Source organism: Populus nigra, chromosome 7, assembly GCF_951802175.1.
Source record: "Populus nigra chromosome 7, ddPopNigr1.1, whole genome shotgun sequence".
Taxonomy (NCBI): Eukaryota; Viridiplantae; Streptophyta; class Magnoliopsida; order Malpighiales; family Salicaceae; genus Populus; species Populus nigra.
The window spans coordinates 10213878-10229694 of NC_084858.1; the positions used below are offsets into that span (position 1 = coordinate 10213878).

At 34.5% G+C, this 15817-nt stretch overlaps 1 pseudogene; it reads right to left on the reverse strand.

Moving 5' to 3' along the window:
* The window catches only part of LOC133700042 (NAP1-related protein 2-like), a 38768-nt pseudogene extending 24220 nt beyond the window's left edge, over window positions 1–14548 (reverse strand).
* Window positions 14549–15817: the final 1269 nt, after the last annotated feature.

A 15817-nucleotide genomic window follows, 5' to 3' on the forward strand; every position in this document is an offset into this window, starting at 1 on the left:
AAGTTGAGTGTTAATTGCCTCTTACTTTTCCATAAATACATGCAATGTTTCCTCAAGATTTCTTCTAGGAGGGGGCCCGCATAAGGAGGTGCATATCCATGAGAATTTTAGAAATTATGGTGTGCTTGAAACGGTGGCTGTGAAGTTTGAGCATTATTGTTCTCACTCTTCCAACTGAAATTTGGATGATTTCTCCAACCAGGGTTATATGTTTGCGAATATGGGTTATGGTTGGGCCTTTGAAAACTGTTTAATGCATGGACTTGTTCATGGAGACATTCTTTAAAAGAAGGCAAGGTTGGACAGTCATGGTTGGGCCTAAGGTTGTACATACCTCCACTAGATGTATGAGGTTGGGTTTTACTTGGTGCCTCATAAGTTCCTGTAGTGTCCCAATTTTACGCATTTTCAGCTAGCAAGTCTAGGTATTCCATTGCTTCATTAGGGTCTTTATCCTCAAAAGTTCCATTGCACATCAATTCAACCATTTGCCTATCTCTAGGAGTTAACCCTTCATAAAAATGTGACACCAATCTCCATGTTTCAAAACCGTGATGAGGGCAAGTATTAAGCAAGTCTCGATACCTATCCCAACATTGATAAAATGTTTCTCCTGGTTTTTTAGAGAAAGTAATGATTTGTCTTTTGAAAGAGTTTATTCTGTGAGATGGAAAAAACTTCTTTAAAAATTGTTGTTGCATTTCATCCCAAGCACGAATGGATCCAGGTCTCAAATTTTGTAGCCATGTTTTAGCTTTATCTTTTAATGAAAAAGGAAAAAGCTTTAATCTAATGGTGTTCATGCTACAATTTGAGTCATTATACGTGTTGCAAACCTCCTCAAATTCCCTTAAATACAAGTATGGATTTTCTAAATCTAAACCATGAAAAGAAGGTAAAAGTTGAATAATGTTTGGCTTAAAATTAAAATGAGATGCATCAGGTGGAAAAACTATACATGAGGGTGCACTTGTTCTTGTGGGATTCATGTGGTCTCTAAGTGTTCTAATCCGAATATTCTCATTATTCTCATTATGAAGTGATTGGTTATCTTCTTTAGCCATATTTTCTGAAAATGATGAGGATACCCTACAAAGTCTACCACTTAATGTACGTGACCACACTCTCATGCACGTGTAAAAAGATAATAAAAGGAAGAAAAGAAAGAAAAATAACCAAAACAAAAGAAAAGAAACAAAAGTTAGATAAAATGAAAAGTGAAAAGAGAATAGAATAAATACTATAATTTGTACAAGAATTTACCTCCCCGGCAACAGCGCCAAAAACTTGACACGACCAAAAGATTGATGTCTTTTCCCAAGTGCAGGAGTGTCGAAGTAATAAATAACCCGGCAAGACCGGGGTCGAACCACAGGGAGGTTAATTGTATAAATTATAGATAACAATAATACAAAAGTAACAATAACAACAACAATAACAATAATAATAAGTTAAAGAGAGCTTTGAGATGTGATATTGATTTAAGGATTAAACAAGGATAAAAATAATTGTCAAGGTTAGAGGATCCACTAATGGTATTTCAAACAAGTATAGTATAAACTCTTTTTATTACTCAACTAGAAACCACACACAAAGGAGGTTCTAATCGGATGATAAATTGTTAACATGCTTACATTAGTTATCTAGAGGGGAACAAATCTGAATATATTTGGGAATCTTTGTTAATTTATTTGTGGGCCCCTCGCACTTTGATTTATTTTTTTCTTTGTGTTTTGTATTTTTTTTTTACGTTATGTGTTCAATCGATGGCCTATTATTGTTAAATACAAATCTGTCGTGCAATGTTTTTTTTATTTCCATCTATAAAGGGCAAATAATAATAAAGGATAAACAAGAAAAAATGACATAGAAAATTTCTTCTTCAAATTCATTTTTTTGTGAAAATATTCACTGACGCCAGAGTCAGGAGTATCGTATTTTTTTTTATTTGTGCAATATTTACCAACGCCAGAGTTGGAAATATTCGTAGGAATTGTTCATTGACGCTAGAGTCAGGAACATGAAAGGAAGAATAAAAAAAGGGAAAAAGGAGAACAAATTCTTATCAATTTTAGACAAAACTAGCAATGCAGCCTGCCTCAAGTAGGGCGCTTAGGGGGTGATAGCATCTTCCCTTTTGCGTAACCAGTCTCGTACCATATAATTTTATTGACCAGTTAAGGTTCCTAGTGACCATAATACTAGATGGCGACTCCTTGAACAAGACCATTTCCCCCAAAGAACAAGATGCTAGATATTTGTTCTTTTTCCATATCCAGATAATTGTTTAATGAGTCGCCGTGATGTTCGGATGTGACAAGGTCATTAATGGGTTTATTAAAGTGTTTAGGGTGTTTTAGGTTAAAACTGAGTTTCTAGATCAAAAAACAATAAATCCTAATTTTTCAAAATTATAAATTTCGGCAAATGCAGACAACACATTGTCTGACTTTTTTTTTTCAAAAAACATTATGGGAGCTCCCTTAGCTTTAAAAAAAGGGACATGCACGCGTGGGTCTGCCTATACAAGCCAGTGCACAAGCCATTTTTGGATGGGCTAAACGCATTGGCCTAACTTGTTAGGCTTCGTAGTGCCAAGCCTCTTTCTTTTTATCTTTTTTATTTTAAATTTTTTATTGAAAAAGAATATGTCTTTTTTGAAAATAATTTATTAAATAATTTTTCAATTAATATCTTTCTCTGTTATTTTTTATTTTGCTTATATAGAATTTTTTGAATAACGGTTGTTGTATAATTATTTTGTATGTATTTAATATTTGAAGAGATTATTCTGATTGATCTATAATTTATTTTTATGCTTTATATAGATGACCTTTATTTCTGGATTATATTTCTAATATGTATAACCTTGCATAATATTTCTTACCTTTTATTTTATTCAATCAATTTCATATATGTCTATTTTTATTATCATTTGATTGAATAAAAAATAATTTTAATAAATAAATTCATTAAACACAATTGGATAAATGATCCATGTTGTGAGATCAAATATCCTGATCTACGTCCGTTTCTTGATTTTTCAGTTTTGTTTTTATTTATCATTAATGATTTTTTTCTAATTATTTACATAGATAATTCTTTATTTATTTAATTAGATGCATGCATAGGCTTTTCGATTTACACTTAGGATTTTCTTATATAATAATACGTATCAGAAAAGCTTGAATTTTAATTTTTTATATTGAAAAGAAAACATCTAACACCCTAGATGGGTTCATTATGGACCCCCAAAGTTACAAATTACAAATATTGAGCCCCTTCAATTTTTAAAATTTGAGGAAAAAAAATAAATTTTAGTCCAAAACTTCATTTTCGTTATTTTTAGGTTTATGGTTTGAGAGAGAAGAGAAAGAGGTATTGGATTCCAATGGTAGATAGAGAAATTAGTCATTGACACCAATTCTGATAAGCAAAATGGTCAATCTTGGTTTTAACAATTTTAATTCGGTGAGGGATGATGCAACCATATTGTTTGATAGTTTACCCACATTTAACTAGTGTTTTGCCTATGTTTTATATATAAAATGCCTTGATATTCTTTGTTATATGTTTTGAAGGTACTTTTGAATGAAAGATGCAACAAGGAGTAAATTGGAGGTAATTGGCAGATTTGACCTTCAGTCAATGTTTTGTGTAAAACATGAGTTCTAGAGGTTGAAATGAAGTGATTCCAGTAGCATTAAAAAGCTAACATCCATACCTTTTTGGAAATATAAGGCAAGAAAATAAAATAAGGAAGAGCATGGAAATCACAGCCTTAAAAGTCAAATCTCGCAATCTGCTAGTGTTGACCTTCAACTATTCCGACTTGAATATCTAGAGAAACAGAAGTCCAATATGTCAACTCAATTTTTTTGGATTCCTGACTCAAATCATTATGAATGCTCCAAATTTCATCCAAAAAATATCTCATATGATGGAGATATGATTTTTCAAAGATGACAATTGAATTCTGCCAGCAAAGAGGTTTCGTGAAGAAACGAGCTCAAATTACGTTTCGAAGCATTTAAACCGATATCCAAGTTTTTATTTCACCAATTTAGCTCCTCTAAGTCATATCTTGAAGATTTCATGTTAGGAAATTTCTCCTTTTTTAGAAAAATAGTTATTGAAGTACTTAAATATAAACAGTCTACTTAAGGGAGGACTATTTTGTAAAATAGAGACTAGGGTTTCCTAGGATATAAAAAGAATGAGAGAAGAGAAGGGGGGGCAGCCAACCAAGAAAAGAAAAACACCCCCCTCTTCTAAGAAACCCAAAATCATGCATTCTTCCTTCTTTTTGATTAGTTGTTCAACAAACATGCAAGCCTAAACACTTTTTCTTGGTTGCAAGGACACGAAAACCTTCGGATTTTAAGAACTGTGAGATTTATTTTACATTTTCTTTTCAGTTTATATGATGAATATGTTTGTTCTCCTATGCTTATTTTTCCTATGATTTTTTATTTTAATTGCTAGAGCGGACTCTAAGTTATTATTGCAGACAATCTATTGCTAAGTTTTATATCAAAACTGGAGTTGTGGTATATGAACTTGTGAAGCAACCGAGTTTAATAATTGTGGCGGATCTATGTTATTAATCTTAGGGAGAACATTCAATCAAATCAAACATAAATTGCAGACAGTTATGTTTTCTTGATTAATCAATTATCTAGTTTTTATGGCTGCCAATGAATTAAATTACTAGTGCGGACACTGTGGTTGTTTGATGGTTAGGGTTAGTTATACAACGGATCTGTTAACTAACCAATATTAAGAAGAGATAAATATTCAGAATATAAATTGATGTCTTGTTTCCATGATCAGTTCTGATTTTTGTAGGAGGATGTTTACTTGCAACCAAGGTTTGTTCTCTTGATAATTTTCTGATTTTATTTAATTTTGCTTGATAGTTTTCTGTTTTCTTTTGCTTTAGCCTAGATAATATCCAAACCCCCCAAATTGCATATCATCTAGCATAAAAATATGACTTGAACCTTCTTCGTGGGATCGACCCCTTGCTTGCTCTATACTATCTTGTGTGTTGTGTTTGAAGCTAGGGCAATTAATTTGTGCGACTGTGATATTGCAACAAATTTTGGCACCATTGCTAGAGAAGTAATTTTAGTTGATTATCGTGTTATTATTTTTATTTGCTGTGATTGTTATTTATTTTTCTAAAAAAAAAACAGAATTTTTGCTTGCTGCAGTACTGTTCATTTACGCAGCTGTACTGTTTAAAACAGATTTTTTGGTGAAATTAGGTATTAGCCTTTTGTTTCCGGAAGGGAAACAACGTGCTAAACAAGACTAGTGGAGGACCACTAGCCCCACGCTATTGAGGCTAAATTTCGCTGTTTTCTAGGGTTTTTAGGCGGTTTTAGTTTTCTAGCGTATGATTTTCGTATAATTTGCATTGTTTTTGATCTCTTGTGTGATTGGAGTTTTCTTGATGATTTATGCCTGTAACCCGTTCTACTAACCAGAGTCAAATACAGGTGGATCTCGAAATAGAAAACACTTTACGTAGGTTATGAAAGGAAGCTCACATCAACATCATGGTTGTTGCACGACAACAAACACTCAAGGAGCTTGCTGCTCCTAATGTGGAAAATCAACCATTGTGCATCAACATTGACAATAATGTGAACTTTGAGCTCAAATCTAGTTTTATACATTTGCTCCAACATTCAATGGTCTTGCAGGTGAAGATCCTCATACTCATCTCAAGGAGTTCCATATGGTTTGCGTTGGCATGAAACCGAATGGAGTTGACGAAGAACAGGTTAAGTTGAAAGCTTTCCCTTTATCTTTAAAAGGGGAAGCAAATGCATGGTTTTTCTTGGAACTTGGAATGCCATGAAGAAGATTTTTCTTGAAAAGTATTTCCCAGCAGCTCGAGTTGCCAACATAAGGAAAGAAATATGTGGGATCCGACAATCTCATGGAGAGATACTCTCCTAGTATTGGGAAAGATTTGAGCAATTGTGCATTCAATGTCCTCATCATCGAATACCCGATCAACTACTCATTCAATATTTCTATAAAGGATTGATGCCTACTGACAGTAGTATCATTGATGTTGCAAGTGGAGGGGCATTGGTAGATAAGACACCCGAGGTTACACGCCAATTGATCCCAAACATGGCAGCCAACTCGAAATAGTTTGGCACGCGAGGAGAATTTGCAAACAAACGAGTAAATGAGGTACGTATTTCTAACCTTGAAAATAAAGTTAATGATCTTACTTCTCTTGTGCGTTCTTTGGCTTGTGGAAATGTACAACATGTGAAATTTTGTAGCATATATTCCTTACAAGGACATACCTTAGCTATGTGCCCAACAATGCAAGAAGATTACATTGAACAGGTTCATACATTTGATGGAGGATTCAACGGACAACCCCAGTGTAAATATGATCCCTTTTCCAACACGTACAGTCCCAAATAGAGAGATCATCCAAACTTATGCTATAGGAACCCATCTCAACAAGGCAATCAAGGCCGACAGTTTCATTCCCATGGATTTCAATCCCAACAGAATTATCAAGGAGACAACCCCCTCAATTCATAAACTCCAATGTTATGGGGTCGTCATCCAGTGATGATCTTTATGAGAAGATAAAAACTTTGGCCTCTAACACTGTGACCTTTGCAGCAAAATGTCATGACTTTTCAACAGGAAACAAGGTCAAGTATTCACAACTTGAAGAAGCAAATGGGGCAAGTAGCTTCAAATGTGGGGAAATTAGAAGCACAAATGAATGGAAAATTGCCTTCCCAAGTATTGAATCCAATAGAGAATGTTAGTGCAATCATGCTGCGAAATGGGACTAAACTTGAAGAGAAAAGGTCAAAACAAATTGAGATGGAGAAAGAAAAAGAGATAGAAACCGAATTGAGTACAAAGAAGGAACATCCTCCTCCTCCACAAACTGAAACATCGACCAACACTCCAAAGGTAACTCCTCACTCAATGAATTTCAGTTTTAAAACAATTCCACCCTTTCCTGTGAGTTCTTCTAGGTCAAAGAAAGAGGATAAAGAAAAAGAGATTTTAGAGGTTTTCAAGAAAGTAGAACTCAATATTCCTTTGCTTGATGCTATCAAGAAAATTCCCAAGTATGCCAAATTCTTGAAGGACTTGTGTATTACCAAGAGAGCTTTCAAACTGAAAGGTCATGAAATGGCAAGTATGGGTGAAGTTGTATCTGCTGTTGTTCAAAAGAATATGCCTTTGAAGCAAAAGGACCCAGGTGCGTTTACTATCACATATGTTATTGGTAATGCTAGTTTCAAAAGGGCTTTATGCGATTTAGGTGCATCCATTAGTGTTATGCCTAAACATGTTTATGATTCTCTTAGTCTTGAGCCTTTGAATAAAACTAGCATTGTAATACAACTTGCGGATCATAGTTTTGTTTACCCACTTGGTGTGATAGAAGATGTCATAGTTAAGATTGATAGTTTGGTCATTCCATGCGACTTTTATATTCTTGATATGGAACATGATTCTTGTGATTCATCAAACAACACTCCTATATAGTTTGGGAGACCATTCTTGAAAACTGCCAATACAAAAATTGATTGTGGTAAGGATACTTTGTCTATGAAGGTAGGAGATGAAAAAATTGAATTTAATTTTTATGATGCAATGACATATCCTTATAACAATGTTTATTCTATCACATGTTATGACCAAATTGATAAGTGTGTGCTGCAAGTTTGTGATTTTGATAGTGAGGATGGATTAAGCATAGCTTTGAGCTATGATTATGATATACCAAGATAGAAGAGATGGAGAGGCATATATGTGTTCCCTAAAACGTGCATGAATTAACATTGGTTTTGCAAGCTTTGCAAACTGTTCCCCGTGATGCAGGAGTCATTCACCCTATCATGGACAATGAATGGGTGGCGCCTATCCTTTTAGTGCCCAAAAAGATTGGAATTACGTTGAAAGAAATACAAAATGATGCTTATGAGAATGCAAGGATTTACAAAGAAAAGATCAAAAGTCTTCATGACTGAATGATTACAAGAAAATAGTTTAATGTTGGAGACAAAGTCCTTCTTTATCATTTGCATTTGAAACTTTTTCTTGGAAAGTTGTGCTCTCGTTGGATTGGACCCTTTGTTGTTTCTAATGTTTTTCCTTATGGTGCAATTGAAACTACAAGTTTAGAAACCAACAAAGTATTCAATGTCAATGGGCATCGCTTGAAACCTTTCTATGAAGGTTGGACAACAGAACTCACCGCTTCTGCGGAGTTAGCTGAACCAATCTATGAAGAATGAGCATGCAATATGTTGAGCCAATGACATAAAATAAAAGCGCTTACTGGGAGGCAACCCAGCACACAAAAAAAAAACAGATTTGCTTTTTTTTTCCTTATCTTTTATTTTTCGCATTTACTTTATTTTTGTCATTCTCCTATATTCATTTTCTTTTATTTCAACATTGATGACAATGTTATGTTTTAAGTGTAGGGGGTATTGGGAGAATATTGGTTTTTTATTTTGACTTTCTTTGTTGTTAAAAAAAAACAAATTTCTATGTTCGATCCTTTGAACTCCTATTGGTTTATAAGAATGTGAGTATTACATATGAGAATTAATTGAGATGGATGAAGATATAAATCAAATGAAGGAGTGTGCATGCAAGTTTTAAGGTTTAATTGGTTTAGGGATTGACTTTGAGAATATGCCATGTTGACTTTATAGTATTATACCAATGCAAGCTTTTGAGCCTTCAACGTTATATTCTTTGATTGTGTATTCTTTCAATGATATGTATCTCTAGAACTTGCTTCATATCTTGTTGAGATTACATTCACATTACATATATACATGAAGATGATAAAGGCATTACAAATTTTAACCATTTGAGCCAAAAAGCTAATCTAAAGCATATTATCCTTAGTGAGCCTCTTTTAAGCTTGTTTATCTTTCCTTTACTTTATCCATGTATAAGCCTTAACTTTATATATGTTTTCCTTTTCACTTGGCCAAGGATTAGTAGAGCATATACTTGTGATATCTCATGGAATTATGGTTGGAAATTATGTGAAAAGAAAGAAGAAGTGATGCTTAATGAAAAGATGGACAAAGTTACAAAAGGTAAAAAAAAAAGGAAAAAAGAAAAAAGTGTTCCTTTATGTTCTTAAGATTTTATGTTAAGAGAGCTTGAAATTAAAAAAAGTTAAGCAGGGTGATTAAAGATGGAAAATTTATGTGCTTTGATGGAATATCTTGTTTGAAATATCATTTTTCAGAAAGCTCTACTTTCTTTGGTTTGAACCTTTTCTTTTACTCTCTTTTACCTCACCTTAACCTTAGCCCCATTACAATTGGAAAATAAGACCTTTTGATTCATGCATTGCGTATACTATGTTAGTAATGGAGATGAGATTGAAGAGCAAGCTTATGGTAGAATATATTCATTGATTGAATTTGAGAGATTTAAACACATAAGCTTTAAACACATGAGTGTTGAAGTGTATATCAATGAGAAGATCTATTACTTTGGCATGACATAGATTTCATTTAAATCCCAATGATCAATTGAGTTTTGAAGTTTGCATGTAAATAAATTCATGAAAATTTGTACTCTTTATCCTTCTTGATTGTATTCTTGTTTATAATGCATATATTCTTGAATATTGATGGGAGATTAGGAGATTAGTCATAGTGATTTGATTTAATTTAATTTCAATTTGATTTTACCTATCCTTTCTCGAGGACGAGCAAGAGCTAAATGTGGGGATATTTGATGCAACCATACTATTTGATAGTTTCATCCATATTTAACTAGTGTTTTGCCTATGTTTTATATATAAAATACCTTGATATTCTTTATTTTATGTTTTGAAGGAACTTTTGGATGAAAGATGCAAAAGGGAGTAAATTGGAGGTAATTGACAGATTTGACCTCCAGTCGATGTTTTGTACAAAGCGTGAGCTCTAGAAGTCGAAATGAAGTGATTCTAGTGGCATTAAAAAGATAACATCCATACCTTTCTGGACATCTAAGGCAAGAAAATAAAATAAGGAAGAGCATGGAAATCACAGCCTTCAAAGTCAAATCTTACAATTTGCTAGTGTTGACCTTTGTCCATTCTAACTTGAATATCTATAGCTACAGAAGTCCAATTGATGCACACTTAATTGTTTTTGATTCCTGACTCAAAGGCCTATCAACGCTCCAAATTTCAGCCAAACACGATGTCATATGAGGGAGATATGATTTTTCAAAGATAACTGAATTCTGCCAGCAAACAAGTTTTGTGAAGAAACGAGTCCAAATTACAATTCGAAGCATCTAAACCGATATCCAAGTTTTTATTTTAGCAATTTAGCTCCTCTAAGTCAAAGCTTAAAGATTTCATGCAAGGTTATTTCTTCTTTTTTAGGAAAATAGTTATTGAAGTACTTAATTGTAAACTATCTACTGAAGGGATGACTATTTTGTAAAATAGAGACTAGGGTTTCCTACGATATAAAAAGAATGAGAGAAGAGAAGGGAGGCAGCCAGCCAAGAAGAGAAAAACGCCCCCCCTCTTCTAAGAAACTTGAAATTATGCATTCTTCCTTCTTTTTGATTAGTTGTTCAACAAACATGCAAGGCTAAATACTTTTTCTTGGTTACAAGGACACGAAAACTTTCAGATTTCAAGAACTGTGAGATTTATTTTACATTTTCTTTTCAATTTATATGATGAACATGTTTGTTCTCCTATGCTTATTTTTCCTATGATTGTTTATTTTAATTGCTAAAGCGGACTCTAAGTTATTATTGCAGACAATCTATTGCTAAGTTTGATATCAAAACCGGAGTTGTGGTATATGAACTTGTGAAGCAAATGAGTTTAATAATTGTGGCGGATCTATGTTATTAATTTTAGAAAGAACATTCAATCAAATCAAGCATGGACTGCAGACAATTATATTTTCTTGATTAATCAACTTATCTAGTTCCTAAGGCTGCCATTGAATTAAATTATTAGTGCGGACACTGTGGTTATTTGATGGTTAGGGTTAGTTATATGTTGCGATGTCGCGGTCGCACAAATTAATTACCCTAGCTTAAAACACACAAGATAGTATAGAGCAAGCAAGGGGTCGATCCCACGAGGAAGTTTCAAGACAGATTTTTATGTTGTATGTTATGTAATTGGAGGGATTTGGTTTGTGATTATCTAAACTATGGCAGCAATTAAACTAGCAAACAAAATCAATTAAAATTGAAACTTATCAAGAAAACAAACCTTGGTCGCAAGCACACATCCACCAACGGAAATTAGAACCGATCCTTGAAACAAAAATTAGAGTTTATGTTTTGAAATTTTATCTTTTCTTAACGTTGATTAATTAACGGATCTGCCGTATAACTAATCCTAACCAATAAACAATCAAAGTGTCTGCACTAATGATTCAATTTAATGGTAGCTTTAAAAACTAGATAATTTCATCAAGATTAACATACAAGCTGTCCACAGCTTGTGTCACTTTGTTCAAATGTTCTCCCTAAGTTCAATAACATAGTTCCGCCACAATTATCAAGCTTAGTTGCTTCATAAGTTCATATATCACAACTCTGGTTTAGATATTAAACTTAGCAATAGATTGTTCACAACAATAATTTAGAGTCCGCTCTAGCAATCATCAACAACAATCATAGGAAATATGCATAGGAAAACAATTATACTGATTCATAACATAAACTGAAAATAAAAGGAAGAATAAATCTCACGGTTCTTGAAATCCAAAGGTTTGTTGTGTTCTTGCAACCAAGAAAAGGGCTTAGCCTTGCATAACTATTGAACAACTACTTCTAAACAATGAAAAGAGCATGATTTTTTGGGTTTGTAAAGGAGAGAATTTGTGTTTATTCTCTATTGGTTGCTGCCTCCTTCTGCTCTCTCTCTTTTCTGCTAGCTGCTGCCCCTTCTCTCTTTCTTTTTATATGCTAAGAAACCCTAGTCTCTATTTTACAAAATAGTCCTTCCTTAAGTTGACAGTTTACATTTAAGTACTTCAATAACTATTTTTCCTAAAAAGGAGAAATAGCCTTGCATGAAATCTTTAAACTCTGACTTAGAGGAGCTAAATTGCTGATATAAAAACTTGGATGTTGGTTTAGATGCTTCGAAATGTGATTTGGACTCGTTTCTTCAAGAAACCTGTTTGCTGGCAAAATTCAATTTTCATCTTTGGAAAATCATATCTCCCTCATATGACATCTTTTTTGTCTGCAATTTGGAGCGTGGGTAGGTCTTTGAATTAGGAATCCAAGAAAATTGAGTTTGCATCAATTGGACTTCTGTAGCTCCATATATTAAATTTTGAATGGCCAAAGGTCAACACTGGCAGAATGCAAGATTTGACTTTGCAGGATGTGATTTCCATGATCTTTCTCTTTTTATTTTTCTTGCATTACATTTTCAGAAAGGTATGGATGTTAGCTATTTAGTGCCACTGGAATCACTTCATTTTGATCTCTAGAACTCACGCTCTGCACAAAACATCGACTGAATGTCAAATCTGTCAATTACCTCTAATTTACTCCTTTTTGCATCTTTCATCCAAAAGTGCCTTTAAAACATAAAACAAATAATATCAAGGCATTTTATATATAAAACATGGACAAAACATTAGGTAGATGTGGGTGAAACTATCAAATAAAAAGGTTACATCATTATACGGCGGATCCGTTAACTAACCAATGTTAAGAAGAGATAAATATTCATAATATAAATTGATGTTTTGTTTCCATGATCAGTTTTGATTTCTGTAGGTCGATGTGTTCTTGTAACCAAGGTTTGTTCTCTTGATAATTTTCTGATTTTATTAAATTTCATTTGATAGTTTTCTATTTTCTTTTGCTTTAGTCTAGATAACGTTTAACCCCCAGAAAATTGCATATCATCTAGCATAAAAATCTGACTTGAATCTTCCTCATGGGTGTCATAACTCAATTATGGGTTATTCCCCAAAAATTCACTTTTTTTTCAAAATAAAAATCAAAAAATAAAATAAAGGCTGGCAACGTGGAGAAGACAGGTCGGAAAATCAAGCTGCAATTTTTGGAGGAAATTCAAGGCCTAATTGTACCCCATTATGCCCAAAAATGGAGAAAAAAATGCAAATTCTAGGTCAAATTAAATGATTATTGGATGAATTTGCATAAAAATTAAGTCCAATGACATAATTAAATTTTTAATAGGCCAAATTGATTTAATCATGGGCCAAATTAAATTTTAATTATATTTAAGAATTAATTTGGGTCCAATTGAAGGATTTAATTAAGTGCAAGGACTTAATTATACTTTAAATGGGTCAAATTAATTTTATTTGGGACTTAATTGGTGAAAAATTAAGTTTGGGATCCTAAGTTAGGCTTAATTGAGAAGATCGGAATTTTAAGAGACCAAATTTAATTTTTATCAAGTTAATTGATTGAAATTAGGAGCCAAATTGCAAGAAAATTGAAGTTTTGGGATCATTTAGGGGCTAAATTGAAGAAATCCGAGACTAAGGACCATGTCGCAATAGGCGCGTAACTTCGGGCTCTAATTGAAGTTCATCAGGGGCTTAATTGAAAAAGTTTAGGGTCAATTAGAGGTTAAATTAAAAGCAATTTAAAGAGGGAGGACTGAAATGAACTTTGGCCAAAATCAGAACTTTGGTACTGTTCATCTTCTTCTTTAAATCTGTGAAACAGCTAGTCCGATTACCTACTTTGCAGGTGCATTTAATACCCCTAACGTCCACCAAATTTAACCAAACTCAGGCAGCTTTTTCTGCAGATTTGACAGTGCACCATGCCTACTTTGAGCCAACGGTTGGGATCCTTCCCAACAGAATCAAGGGCTGAAATTTTACCCCAGTGCAAACAAAATTGCCCTCTTCCACCACCTATAAATAGAGGTGGATTTGATGGCCTGACGGAGGAGAAAATCGGGTCCAAAATAAGCCAAAAAATCAGCTTCTCTCCTGTTTTTCTTCCAGCCAACATTCTCTCTTCTCTCTCTCTCTCCCGCTGCTTCTTCAGCCCTTGAATACCCCACATAAAAATTCCTCCTCCACCAACAAACAGCGTCTCAGCCTCCCCACGAACCCAAATCCTCACCGGCGATAGGCACAGCCACCGCAAGGTCCTCCCTCTCTTCTCTACAGATTCTCTTCTTCTACATCTTTTTCTTTCTTCCTCCGCCACAAGCAGCCAACACTGCCACCATTACTTCCACCATTCCAACCCCGACTACCAGATCCACCGCAGGAAACCAACACAACCACCAATCGACCACCAAGCTGCCACCGCGACTCTCTCTCTTCTTCTTCCAGCCCTTCTCTCTTCTCTGCAACTTTTTCTTCTCCCTCTCACAGTCGACTCCGGCCACCGTCACCTCAACCGAAGCCTCTTGAGCCACCGGACGAACAACCTCATCACGTCCGAGACCCCTACGCCAGACATCTTCCTCCTCCCTGCTTTGCCTCTTTCTTCTTTCTTCCTCGTCATGGTTGCTGCATGCAGAATTCATTTCTGCATGCAGCAACTAATTAATTAGCTCATCGCTTCAGTCGGGCCAGTTACGGCCCAGTCCAAATGGCTGGGTCTGGCCCGGTCCCATTTAAAAAAAATCCAAAAAAATTCAAAAATCATTTTAAAAAAAATTGTGATTTTTCTCGTATATTTTCTACCAATTTTGCATAGTATCAGGTTGTATATTTACATTGTAAAATACAAATCCAGTATTAAAATAGCCGGTTTTCTCTGAATATTTCAAAAAAAATATTTAAAACATATTGTTCATAAAAAATATTTTTTTTGGTTGCACACGGCCAAATCCTAAAATTTTTCCAAGCATATTGTTCATAAAAAAATTACATCTTTTTCATGTTGAAAAAAAATTTTCAAAAATGGATATCGTAACCAGTTTATGATTATCCATTAGGATTTGGCCAACATGTCAAAAATCATTTTCCAATCTTTTTTTAGAGTCCAGATGTAGACTTTAATATTTGTGGGGTGTAAAATTACACGATAAAGTACACCCTCAGGTATTAAAGATACAAGGTGTAGAAATGCGATGCTAAAATTCAGACTTTAGATTGGTTAGGATTTAACCCAATAAGGTAAAGACTTTTTCATAAAGAGAGATATGCCTTGAACCTTAGAAAAGACCAACAAATAGAACCCGACATAGAAAAAAAAACAATTAAACAACAATGCAGCTTACCTTAGGTAGGGTGCAGTAGGGGTGATGCATCTTCCCCTTGCACAACCAGTCCCTTACTCAGACTCTCGCAGACCATAGGTTCCTAGTGACCATAATACTAGGTGGCGACTCCTAAACACTAATCATAATTCTATGATTAAAAACCCTTTCCAACACACAACACCTCGCATCAGGAGGCACGACAGGAGCCTTCGCCGTTGCCAGACGACGTCGCGCCCCCCGTGACAGTATGACGACTCCACTGGGGATAGCCTTATCTGGTTGGACTGAGCTTTGATTGTTTGATTGTTTTCCTTTTGGTCTTTAATTTTAGCTCGTATTTTTACTACTTTAGGATTTTAATTTTATGAATAAACCCAATTCTAGGTTAGGTAGGGAGTAGCGGTCTGCCTCATGACTTTCAGTCGGGGTTCAGATTCGTGAAACATCCAACTATGAGCTGAGTGTTTACTCGATAATGGCGGTCACACTGTGCCCCAACCATTCCTTGTAAACCCCTATACTGCCTTCACGTGAGGTGATCATTGGGCAGTTCATAGACCTTTTCGAGACCAGGTAGAAAGCCTACCT